Genomic DNA, 13,404 nt, shown 5'->3' on the forward strand with positions numbered 1-13,404 from the left:
GCCCGGGGCTGGGCTCAGCCGCTCCACCGGACCGGACCGGGCCAGGCCGCCCCGCCGCGGCTCCCCTAGCGCCGCGGGCTCGGGCTGCCGCACGGGGACGGCGGGCACCCCCCGAGGCCTGCCAGCATCTCCCGGCGGCGGGCGCGGCGCGGGGGGCGGGCCGGGGCGGGGACCGCGGGCGGGGCGGGCCGGGCCGGGCTGGGCTGGCACGGCGCGGCACGAAACGGCACGGCGCGGCGCGGCTCCCATGCGTACGCGCTGCGCGCTGCCGGAGCCCCGCCGCCAGCGGCAAGGTACGGGACCGCGGGGGGAGCGGGGGGCGCGGGGCCGGGGCACGCGTGGGCTGGGCGGCCGCGGCACCTGCCACGGCGCGGGGCCTGCGGAGCCCGGCGGTGCGGGCGGGCGGAGCAGGGGCGCCTGCCCCTCCCGTGCGCCGGGGCTGCCGCAGCCCCCGCCGGCCCCACCCCGCTTTGTGCGGAGCCGGAGCCGCCGCCGCCGGGGCGCGGACGGGCGGGGGATGCGGCGGCCGCCCGGTGCTGCGGGCCTCGGGCATCCCCCGGCGTGTGCCGCGGGAGCGGGTGCGGGAGCGGGGCTTCCCCGCCGGGGCTGGTCGCGCCCTCCCCGGGCAGGACCCTCGCTGCCCGGCAGCGTCGTGCCCTTGGGCTGCTCCCGCGGGTGACTGCAGCGGGGGGTCCCGCCCCGGGGACGGGGGTTTGCAGGGGCCCGGTGCACGGAGCAGCGGAGCTCCTCGGCGGCCTGAGGCAGGTGGGAGCCGGCGTGGTGCCGCCTGCCTGGGAGGCTGCACCGCCTCCCGCCGCCTCCCGCCGCCCTGCTTGCCGGTGCAACGGGTGGGCACGGCTTGGCATCTGCACAGCTTCCTTCGTGGTGGAGAGAGAAGCCTCTCCTATGGCTTTGTGTGTGCACGCCAGTGGCAGGATTTGGCCCCCTTGTGCTGGAGTCGTGGGGTTTTGGGTGCTTGGTGTCAGGGCAGGTCACAGCTTGCACAGAGCATGATGACAGTCACACAAACGGCATAGGGGCCGTACTCTCTGGCAGCGGGGTCTCCTGGTACCAGTTCCTCCTTCAGGGCGAGCCCGTGAAGGGGTCTCGCTCTCAGGCAGCGCAGCTTTGGAGGACTGCTTCCCTCGCATGGGTCTGGGTTTGATGCTGCAGCTCTGTCAGGGTCCGAGGCAGGCTGTTGCAAAGGGATATGTAATGATGACAGCACATTGCAAACAAGTCCCTGGTGGCCTGGAGAGGCCAGCTATGTGCAGTGTCTTGCTGAACATCCATTGTTCACCCTGCAGGGAGTGGTGCCCTCCTTGTCTTGCTCTGGAGCGTGGAAAAACAGCCCTGCAGCATCCTGGCTATTCGTGATCCCTCTCCCCCTGCCCCGTTCACTTACACCTCCTAAGCAGCCACTTTGTTTGCTGCAGTCCCTTAAAGGGAATTGCCTGGAGAGGCATAACCTCCTCTCGACTCTTGGGTGCTCAAGGGAAGTGATTTCTGCAGAGGATTTGAGGAACTCTTTGGGGGGAAGTTGGGTGTTGGTTGCCTAAAGCCTCCCAACACAGCTCCCTGGTGGGTTAACAAAGGAGCAGCCTGTGTAGCCCTGCTGTTCCCTTTGTTCTCCCACTGGCTGTGCCCTCTTTGGAGGGCTCTGATCTCTCCTGGTTTGATCACAGATAGGGAGCAACTGATGGAGGCGTGCAGGGATGTCATGTTTTGGTGTGAACGTTACAGGAAACTCTGGAGCAAAACTTCAGGAGGCAGGATAGGGGAGAGCTGTTTGCTTCTTAGAGACAAGGGAAAAAGGAGGTGTTTTCAACTATGCTGATGTTGTTTGGTAAATTAGCATTATTGCAGAGAAGCCTTAGCTTCGTGAATGAGAAGCATTTCAAATTCATTCAATCCATTAGCCCATAGCAACAAATCAAAACTCGTCATCTCTTTAGAGCTGCCATAGACCTGAGAAACACGAGGCCCAGGCACTGGAGACGTTTGGACAAAGAGCCAGACAATTCTGCTGCCTGTACCCAGCTCTGCCCCGAGCTGTGCCTGACCTTTCTTCCTCGGAGGCAAAGCAGCTCTGCGTGAATGTGTCATTTTTGCAAGGCCCCTCGGGAGAGGGAGACTGCTGCCCTCTGTGCACCAGCTGCGTCAGCTTGCCCAGCAGCGTTGCTCACCTCCATCCCATTGATCAGTCTGGTTGCTGGCTGTGTCCGTGCAGCAGGTGGGTTTCCTGGTAGCAGGTCAGGGTATCTCCAGATGTGGTGGATTTCTCAGTCTCTTTTCCCCTGCTGGCTAATTTCTGCCTGTGTCTCGAGCATGTTGGCTTGTCCCATTTGAGCAGATTTTTTACTCAGGCAATGCCAGTAATGGATAATATTTTGAATGTTTCTATGTCTGCTACATTTGTTACTAATGGGTGATGGGTGGATTTTGGGTTGTCTGACTTTGCAGCAGGATTCTGGGAGCCTCTTTCTAGGTGGATTGGCACTGGGCAGGCTGTTGGTCTCTGGAACCAGTTTTGTTGTGCCTGTGCAAGGGCAGTTCTCTGTTGCCTGTGGGCTGTCTGGCTGCCAGATGCCCGAGTGCTGTGCGGATGGTGTTTTGTGGGTATCTGCTCCAGTATGGAGCAGGTCCCTGAGCTGTGAGCTGCAGGTGCTCGGCCACATGTATGCTTCAGTGTTACAGAGACTTGGGGAGAGAAGTGAAGGCTTTGGCAAATCCCCAGATGCGAAGATGATGTTCTGGAGAGAGAGACAGCTGCCTCAGGGCAGGCTAAGGTAGATTCTGCACGTGACCTTCTTGTATACTGTGGTCAGTTTGCTGCCTCTGATGTTTGTGTATTCCTTGGCTCACAGTGTCTGCACAGCAAGAAACCTTAATTCCACACTGGTGGGCCTCGATTTCCACAGCAGGGATTTCGATGGGGAAACTATTGGAGGGTGGGTTATGACAGGGTATGACAGAGACCTTCAGTGAAGAAATAGGGTGGAGGGACACTGTCCCAGATCAGTTCCCCACCATCTGCTCTTTGTTGGTCCAAGGGGACTTCAGCAGAGTCCTGATCCTTAATGGCCAGACCCTGTCCTCCACCCACATAAATAAACCTTCTCCGAGAAAGTTTGCTTCAATGAAAAAAAAAACCAAAACCAATCAACAAACTCGCCACCTTATTTGAGTATTCCCATCTGCCAGTTAGAAACAGCAGCAGTCTTTTTTGGCAATAAACTGGTAGTCAGTATTACAGTTTGCCAGTGGGCTGACGTCCGGGTGGCTGCTGAGGAACTTGCTACTATACCTCCTGCTCAGACCCAAGGGGGACTGGGGACTCATCCATCGCTGGTGAGGCTGGACAGTGGCTGGGGCTGGCCACCTTGATGCACAACGGGGCCACAGAGGGTCTGGTCTCTTGCTACCTTGTCAAGAAGACACCAGTGGAGTGATGATGTGGTAAGGTTTCGCATGTAGTCATCACCTGGCTTCCCTTAAGTGCATGTTAAGCTGCTCTGGCTGCAGAGGGCTGATTGAGGCAAGCAGCCCGCAGCACACAGCAATTACGCTGACGCGCCTTTTGCCTCTCTGCAGGAGAAACAGGAAAGACCTTTACATCATCCAGGAGGCTGTGTGGGCTGAGGGGGTTTGACACTTGCAGGGTTATACTGGCCTGCAAATAGGAGCCAGTCTGGCCTAGTATTTCCAGGGATTTCCCCTCTGTGGTATTACAGGCTTGGCAGCAACTCTCCATTTTGAAAATACACCTGCAGGGCTCTGTTAGGGTAATGCTGATGCTTATTATTTCCAAAGCACTTTGAAACTCACAGACAGAACTTTTCTGACCCTCAGCCAGACAAAGCCTTTTCTAAGCTTGAGACATGCTGCTGCCCAATGACAGTGTGCAGCTCCAAGTCCTGTTTTCTCTTCTCCTGTTGATCTGCTCCCTGCTCTATTCCACAGTTTCACATTTTCCATAGCAGTGCCCAAAGTTTGGCCTCTCTCTCCCTCTCTTTTCCAAGCATCCTTCTAGGCTCTGGTTTGTGCAAAGGTTTATTTCCAGTCTGGTGAGCTGCTGTGCTCTTTATCTCTGTGCAAGGAAACGTGCATTCCTACCTGAGGAGAGGTCTTCTGCACCGATGACTGCATTGCCTCACTCCCTTTGTGGGACAAAGCCACTGAGAAAAGTGATAAGGAAGATAAATCAGCAGAAACTCCCATTTTTATCTCAGAGATGGAGACAAAGTCCATGGAACCGATTAGATAGCCTCCAGGAAAGCAGGAGAGGCCAAACTCCATCTTGTTCTTCCTCCTACCGCTCTGGGAGGTGTGCTTAAACAGGAGAGGAGACAACACTGAGGGAGAACTCCTCCCAGGAGAAGGTTGCTGGGCAAGGCTCTCCAGGTCAGGGTTACACTAGTAAAGTTAGTATGAGCCTTGCTGAATATGAGCTTGTACATAAAGTAGAGCAGGGGCAGTCAGAGAAAAGGTCCAGCAGGAACCAAGGTCAATACTTGGCCCACTCTTGAGAGTGGAAATTAAGAGTCCTTGCTCTACAGATACCATGATTTAAACTCCTCTTGCAGGGTGCCTGTGCAGAGGGCTGAAATGCTCCTTGGAAGAGTCAGAAAGCTCTAGATCCCATCTCATCCCAGGTTTTCTGGAAACCACTGGTGAGGTGCATGGATGGTGCTTGGTAGAGAAGTGCCTTTTTCTCAGACATTGCCCTCTCCCTGGTCTGGGGTATGGACTGAAGCAGCAGGTAAATGACAGCACGTGCAAGCACAGGACTGAGATCAGTGGAATTCTCCCAAAACTGCCTGTCTTATTCCAGCCTCACCTGGGTCTCATTTAGCCAGAGAGCACATTTGCCTGCCTGCCAAAAGGACCCTTGAAGTGGTGCTGCCCCTGAATGCCACCCAGTGCCATTCTCACAGGGGCAGTCAGCACTGAATCCAGTCACAGGCTTTTCACCACCCTCTGTAGCACAGTAGCTCTTCTCCCATCAGGTGTCTGTGGAGTTTTGCTTTCCAGGCTGTGAAGGGTTCGGGTCTGCCAGTGCCATTCAGCTTTTGGCCACCTTCCACATAGTTACATGTGAGGTTATGTAAACCAGTGTTTCACAGTGTTTGTCTTGAGGAAGAATACACAAAACTTGAAAAATATAAACCATACTGCCTTAGAAAAGTGTAGATACTATTTTGCTTGAACTTCTGGCACAGCTGCAGTGCTCCTTTCTAAGGAACCTCACACTGATGCTATTGGGAACACTGTCTGGTAACGTGAACAGTGCCAGGAAGGACCAATCTTCCTTGCCGTTCCCTGGTTTCTTCCATGCCATCTGGCTCCTAAAAGGAACCTGCCTGTGTTGGCAACAGAATCGCAGGGTTATAAGTGCAGGGAACCCAGACAGCTCTGTAACTGCAATAGACAAATAGAAGAAGTCAAATATTATCTTGCTAACATCTACTTACATGTAATTAGCTCATATTATTTTTCTCTGCCATTTTCTCTAATTTAAATACTAAAATACACACACAGGGGAACAAAAACAAAATCAGAATAGCATGGTTGCAAGTTCCTGCTCTCATAATATTCAGATCCTCCTGCGTATAGAGGCTCTTTTCCTTACGGTGACAAGTATCAGGGTCTCTTCTGACCCCTCCTGCCTGCGGTCATGGCTGTGGCTCATGTTTCTCTTTGAATTTGCAAAGATATGATGTCAGTAACTTATGCCTGAAGTCCTAATTGAAAAGATTGAATTTGCTGATGATAGCCTGACATCCATAGAAACCAATAGGAGTTTTAAAAATCATGGCACTCATTTGAAGGCTTAATAGGGATTGAAGGGCTTGATATTACAGCTCCTTGCATCTATTTGAGGCTCATGCCTCTGCCATGCATTAAGCCCTGTACAATAGCTATGGGTGTGATGGACCCTGCCAGGCAAACCAAGTCTTGGAGCAGAAAATCCACCTCACTCTGATTTTATAAGTAAAAACTCAAGTGGAAAGTTGACTCTTTCATCTTTCTTGGCATCCAGGTTGTGGTTTTGGTGAACTCTTTGTTCCTGTGGAGTTTAAAAGATCAGAAGCCTCTTGTATCTTTACAGATAATGGATTTTTCAGTCTAGCTGACAAGAGCCAGTAGCTGGAAGTAGAAGTTATTATTTGTCAAAATAATAAGGCAGTTGTGTTTTTAGCAGCAAAGAGGAGTAATCGTGGGAAGAGCTTCCTGGGATGAAGCATTTCTAGAAACTTGAACAGGATGATCTTCTAAATAATGTCAATCAGTGCAGGCAGCAGCGTTCTTTGGGAGCAGGTGACATCTCTTGGCCTGTCATTAGCCAAACAGCAGCTATTTGGCATCCTGCAGAGATTTCTTTCTCCCAAAGCATCCTGTCTCACCGTGATGGAGAGCATACACTCCTCTTTCCAACCTTTCAGCATGTTCTGCTGGGCTTTGCCTTTAGGGCCCCATTCTTGTTCCCCAACATTACAGCTAACTTTCACTCTTGAGTTTTGTTTTATCATCACTGGAAGGATGACAATTTGAAGGCAGGAGTCCTCTCAGCCACTTTGGACATTGACATGACTGTAAGTGGAGATGGACTTCACTGACCATTGGCTAGAGATCTGGAGAGGCAGGAGTAAGTTCCTTATCCTCATGGATGTGTAGGACCAGTACCTGCCTTTGCTGCTGGTGTGTATTGACTGACCGGGGTCACAGTTATTAGCCAGACAGGGTCTCAGCAGGATGGTTTGCTTGCCTGTAGTACCTCCACCTATGGTGATTTTCATAATTCACAAAGGCAAAGCTCTGAGAAACCTGGCCTGACTTAGAGGCTGACCCTGCTCTAACCAGGAGTTTGAGCTGCAGACCCCCAGAGGCCCCTTCCAGACTAAATTTGCCTGTGGCTTCTGTGATGATAGTAGAAGTGAAACTCTGTTAATGATATTAGGAACCAAATTTCCAAGGAATTAAGCCAAGGAAACCCATAGCTAAAGTCCACCTGGAAGGTCTACCTTGGTCCCTACCTCCCATACTACTTTCCCAACACTGATGCCAAGTGTTGAACTTGGATGAGCATTGAGAATCTGCTTCTGCTGCAGCACACATACCTGCTTTATTGGTCCAGACAAAATATCAAAGGATGTCCTTGAATATATTGTGGTCATCCTTGAAGTTTCAAAAGATATTTCAGTAAAGCTCATCTTGCTGTTAGCTTGGGGAATCTCTTGCTGTTGAGACCTTGGTTTTGGTGCCCAGCCCTCTGTGTGCATCTTAAGCTTAATTGAAAGTAGATCTGTTTGATGTGTAAAGAGGGAACTGAAGTGACAATTTCTCTACCTTCTCTTTCTTTCAATTTTTAGAAACCAGTCATTATCTTTCATATGGTTTTGTGTATTTCAGAAGAGTTTTCTAGAGTCTTACCTATTCTTGCTTTCCTGACAGCATGACTTGCAACATGAACTTTTCTGTGATTTCATGACAGCTTGTATCTTATGTATAAAAACAATATAGCAGTGTTTATACTCTTGTTTCTGCCTGTCTTGCAGTCAGGCTCAGTTGCAGGTGTTTGGAAGGCTAATGGCACAGACACCATATGTGGCACTAGAAGGGTTTCACACACCTTTCACTGTTGTGGGGTTCTGCTGCCACTGGTGCTACTAGCCACTGGCAGTACAGGCAGATGATTGCATGGTGTGCTAGTCTGTAAGTCTGGAAATCCGTCTCTTGAACTCCTGCAGAAAGGCAAGTCTTCCCCAGGAAATTCAGACCTTTATGGCAAGCTCTTTCTGAAAACCTTTCCCTTTCTTTACTTCCATATCTGCCTGTGTCATTGTCTGCTGTCCTTCCTGTGCCTGGAGTTCTCTGGCATCATGGGGCACCCAGGGCATCACTCAGAGCAGCACCAGCACTCACCCACAGCCCTCAAGTAGGCTTGGAGAGCCCCCTGTGCAACTGCTCCCAGTTGCTGTCATCTTTGGCTGAGCAAGAGCTAGGAGCATGGTGCATGACTCTCCCCTGGCTTTGAACAAACTGCAGAAGCTTCCTGGAGCCTGAAGACTTTCTCTGGTACTGAAAAGCCCTAGATGCAGGTGTAATTTCATGAACACGTGTAAGATACCCAGAGAAAACTGCATATTCAGTCAGGTGCAGTGTGGCCCAGTGTGTCCTACACAGTGCTTTTATTCTCACTCTTCACACAGACAGTCTTTGTTTTTGCTGCCTAAGGCATGGAAATCACGCCCCAAGCTGCCTGGCCTGCATTATGTCAGGAGTGCAAATGCTGCTTTAGTTCACAGCCAGACTTCAAGGGCTGTGCTACCTTTCCTTTTATTTTTTTTCCCTTCCTTTTCCTTTTTATCCTTTCCAGTGGCACTGTAAAAAAGATCAAATACTTTCTGGATACATCTACATTGCCTCATGCAATGCTAGCTTTGTGCAACTCATTGAGGACCTGGTAATGCAGAAGAGAAGGCAGAGAGGGACAACTGTTTAGCTTGGAAAAGGTATGCCTGAAAAGGGATATGACATATGGCCTTTGACATGCGGTAGGATGATGGGATGGAGAGTTCAGATGGGGTGTGATTGTTCCTCTGTTTATTACTGCCCAGGAACCACAGGATACAGATAAACAGTGGAACGCATTGACACAGGATGTTGGGGATGTGGTTCAAGAAAAGCCATTAGATGGATCTGCAGGTGGAAAACCCATTAGGGCTGGCTAAACAGACAGATAAGCCTTCGGCTCAAAAAGTCCATGAAGCACAGATGCCCAAGACAGAGACCTGACTCAAAGGCAGAGAAAAAATCAGTTTGTTTGTCGTTGTGGATATCAGCTATGCTGGAGGAGTAGGCTGGCATGGAAAGTAGCAGTGGTAGAGGCAGCAACTCTGTGGCAGGGAGCTTAGCTGGGACATGGAGGTTCTGCTAGGGTGCTCCCCAGCTGGAAGGGTTGGAGAGAGGGATGGTGCAGAGGGACAGAGCTGGAAAACGATCAAAACTCATACTGGAGGAGATATGCAAAGAGGCTGGCAGGAATGACGTATGTAGGAAATAAACTACTATATGGGAGGAAAGACTGATCTTCATGGCTGATAAATGGGAGGTGGAGGTGGGAAGAGGGAGACTGGTCACAGGGGAGAGCAGTGATGTTGAACAAAATGATCAGAGATGGAGGAACACCTAAAACTAGTATAAGAGAACACTTGGAGGAGAGGAAGTAAAGAAAATAGTCTATCTGAAGACAAGCGAGGCTGAAGATCAAACAGAGAAGGAGGTCTATGGAAAAGTGTCTGTGCAGTGACTGCATCAACTCTCTGATAGCTATAGCCACATCTACAGTGCAAGAGGAGTAGACCTGTGGAGTGAAAGAGGTAGTACCGGGACTTCATAGCCGCAGGCATTTTGGATGTTTTAATTTGACCCAGTTGGTTCCATTAGCGGATGGAGTGTACTCAGTTCTGATCCTGGAATGTTCTTAGTTTCACCTGGAGGGAATCCTGTCCGCATGCTCCAAGATGGCTTTGCAATGCAAACTGGAGTGCAGTAAATGTCAGCAATAAGGATATTTGCTTTGGAAGTGTCCTTCCAGTCTGAACCAAGCACTGCTTCTGCACGTGGACCAATGGATCTGGTTCAGAGTGATGCCATTGGTTTCTCAGAGACTGTGCATTTGCTCTTGCCAAGCCCAGCAGGTGAATTAATGGACACAGAATCTTGTTTCCCTGGCAGATAAAGTACAGATAGTCCTCCAACATCAGTGAAAGCCAGACTAAGAACCAAAAAGAGAAAAACTGAACCTCTGCTCTAAATGGTGAATCGATTTTAAAACTTGTGATGTGGCAGAAGAAAGTGTTGTCTGTAAAACCTGCCTTTGCCACAAACATTCACTGCTTGTCATGCATCAGATAAATGGGGCCTGCTGTTAGAGAGCTCAAAAGCATGTTAGGAGTTTTCTGGAGAACACAGAGATGTCAATTTTGATTTAATCAGGCAGTCAAAGAGAAAAGCCTCAACGGACATCATAAGGCAATTCCACAGGCACAGCATGCGTGTGAGAGAGCTCCCCACATTTCTGTTTTCTGTGGGCCCCTAAATGGTTTTGCACGCTGCAAGGGAGGTGGAAGAACTCTGCAGCTATGAGCTTCAGAGAAGACCTCTGATGCTGCCCACCACCTTTCAAAGAACAAGGTACTGCTGGCATTGCTTCCAGCAGGACAGGGACCATTTCCCTTTGCTCCAGGCTGATGACTGGGACATCCTCATCTGATTCTTCTCTAGTCTCTTGTAGTAGGTACCTGTGTCTTTTGCTGCCATACAGATTTATTAATAGCAGGATACAACTCCTGGAAGAGCAGTTACAGAGCCAGACTCTTCTTGGCAGTGACGGATAGTGTAACAAGGAGAAAAGGACACAAGCTGCAGCTGGAGGGAAGTAGGTCAGATGTTAGAGAAAGCTGCATGCCCAGCAGGGTGGTACGGCCCTGGGACCAGGCAGGTGGAGGCCTTCATCCTTGCAGGTTTTGAGGGTTCCACATCTGCCCTGATTTAGAGCTATGGGCAGGCTCAACTGTGAGGCTGGACAGGAGACCACCAGAGGCAAGGTGGCCAAACCCCCTAAACCAGTGATGCTCAGCTTTGCTGCAAGGCAAGACTTCGGTACGGTAGCCTGTAGCAGAGATACACCATCTGCCAGATGTCTTCAGGCATGCTTAGACCTCATGATAAAGAGCAGTGGGACTAAGCGTCCCTGTCTTCCCAAACAACACAGCAGACTACTAAGACCTTGCTGAAACTTTTGATGGGGAGCTGAACTTTGGTTCCTGAAACTCAGAAACCAGCTTGATCTTGAACAGCAGGAAGCTTCTTCCTGTGAAATAGGAGAGGAAAGCATGGTGTCCTGGTTTCAGGAGAAACTGCTGATCTTGCAGAGGGTCAGATGATTTTTTCAAGGCTGCCTTTCTGTCAAGAAATGTGGCAACATCTCTTAAAGTTTGTGCATTTCACCACTTCCTTTTTATAATGAGTTTTTGCAGGGTGGGGGGTAGAGGAGGCTTCTAGTTTTTATTGTTTATTGAACTGGGGTTGTGGTATTTGCTTTTCTTTCGTAACAGAGCATAGTATCTTGCCAGAGTAGAAAAGCCCTGTAAGGTGGAATTTGCCCTCTCATTGAATTGAGAAGCACATTAGTACTCACAAGGAAGTTGATAAGCAATAATATTTTGTTTGCTGCCCAGGTAACCAGCAGAGTAAAAGAGGGTATTGTCTCTGGAGAATGCAGGCAAGCTGGCTTTATCTTTCTGCCGGAGTACACAGGCTATCTTGGAAAGCTGGAAGTGAACCAGGAGAAGGAGGGGCATGCTCTCTAAAGAGGCTAGGGTGGCCCCATCCTCTGCTTCAGTCATACTGCCTTCTGCCCTTCCTGGGAGCTCTGATAAGCCTAATGAAACAGTGCTGAGTTTCAGGGGTTTTGAGGTTTTTTGAGTTTTCCCAGCCTTTCGCACTCCCCCAGCCCACTACTGTACTTCTTAAAGGCCATGTTGACTGAAGCCATTTGTGTCCTCAACACATCACCTTTCTTTCTGCCAGAGCTTGCGGAGTTGGGGCACCAAATGAAGCAGACACAGGACACGTGGTGAAGGGAGAGATTGAACTATAAGGAAACAGTGTTGTCATGGAGTGTGGGATCGTCCTTGGAGGATCCTCCTGTTCTTCTTAGGACGTACGAACTGACTTTGCATTGACCGAGCATAAGTTTCTTCACACTCACTGGAGGGTGGGCTGTGCTCTTCAGCTTAATTTCTATCTGATACTGGCTTAAAAGTATTCAGGAGGCTACTTCTTCTGTGGCCTGAGGAATTCATGTGCAGTGAAGTGGTGTTTCAGTGCCTGTGCCTGAGTGAGAGGTGTGAACCTTCAGGAAGTGGAGCTCCAGGCGCCATTGAAGGCAGAATGGCAGTGGTGGTGCCACAGGTGCCTCAGGCTCCCTCGCTCCAGGGTGAATCACTTCGGTTGCTCATGGGAATGCAATCATAAGATCCTTGTCTGGCCACTGCAGGGAAGTCCGAGGTCTGGCAACAGAGCCTCCATGGGTACTTCCCAGCCCCTGGAATTCTTAAGCAACCTGGAGGCTCCCAGTCTGCTTGATGCCTCTCATGAGGGGAAAAACAGCCCCTCATGAACTTCAATAAAGATAAATGTCAACTTCTTGTCTGATTTGCAGCAGTCTCCTGCATTGGTGCAGGCTAGGTCTGACTGGCAAGAAAGCAAATCTTCAGTGAAGGCCATGAGGCAGCAAGTTTGACCAGAGTTATCTGGGTAACTTTGCAAGCCCTGCAGGCCAGCTGCAGCCTGGACTTCTCCGCAAGACGGTAGGCAGACATGTTTCCCAAGGGGGCTGTGGGATCTTCATCCTTGTTGGTCTTCCAAACTCAGCTGGACAGTCCAAGCAACATGACCTGCCATTGTAGTGAGCTTTGCTGGGGGCTGAGGATAGGACTCAGGACTTTCAGAAGTGCCTTCTGGCCTAATTTTTTCCTGTCATTCTGTGTGCTTTGTTGTTGTAATTTATTTTTGCTTCTCCCACTTGTCTTAGGGGAGGCTCAAGTACACATTCAGTGCCAGGTTTGGAAGTGACCCCAGCAATAAAATGAAGAACAGGTGGCAATTCAGCTGGTACTACATGACATGGCTTCACTTGACAATATTCTGGGGTATTTTATCCAAAATACTGTCTTGGGCTCCTTGTCAGGTCAGGTGGCAGGACAGTCTGAGCCTCTTGGGAGCTGCCTGAGGCTGTAGTCTCTGCCAGTTTTTTTTCTTTGCTTTCTTCCCTGCTCCTGGCTGTTGCTGCTGGATGTACTGGGATGACCCACTTAAAAATAACCTGGCTCAGCTATTTTTGTGAGTCATGTATGCTCCCTTGTCCATCTCCCTTCTGTGCCAGTGTGACAGAAGAGCACAGCCATGGAGTAATACTAGGTGGTGGGGCTGTGACAATACCATGAGCGGTGTCACCATCAAGGAGTTTTTATGCTGGACCACGCTTGGCATTGCTGCCTGCCCTGGGGACTGCATTGCAGTTTCAGCTTTGATTGAACACAAATACAGTTGGAAAGCTCATACAGGATGGCCATTGGATTTTTGCCGTATCAACCTTGCCTTGTGGAGAGTGCTCTTGTTTCAATCCTGGCAGCCCCAGGCTGCCCCTGGACATATGCACTTAAAATTATTTTGAGGTTCACAATACTTGGTGTATCTTCTAACATGAACAAAATTTGCACATCATGCGTTTTACCAAGTTTTGGGCTTTGGTATGTTCTTGGCTTTAGTGGGCTGCTTTGGGATCCCTCACTAGAAAGATGCTCTGAGACAATGTGGTACCATCTGGTGACA

The 13,404-nt window shown here is 50.2% G+C and overlaps 1 protein-coding gene across 2 annotated transcripts in view; it reads left to right on the forward strand.

Annotated features, from left to right (window-relative positions):
- Positions 1-203: 203 nt before the first annotated feature.
- The window catches only part of CORO2A (coronin 2A), a 98,713-nt gene continuing 85,512 nt past the window's right edge, over positions 204-13,404 (forward strand). For both annotated transcript variants that reach the window (XM_080372981.1, XM_080372984.1), the window contains exon 1: positions 204-293. The gene's annotated coding sequence lies outside the window, so the exon portion shown is untranslated. The remainder of the gene's footprint in view (positions 294-13,404) is intronic.

The sequence above is a fragment of the Falco punctatus genome, assembly GCF_963210335.1.
Source record: "Falco punctatus genome assembly, chromosome: Z".
Lineage (NCBI taxonomy): Eukaryota > Metazoa > Chordata > Aves > Falconiformes > Falconidae > Falco > Falco punctatus.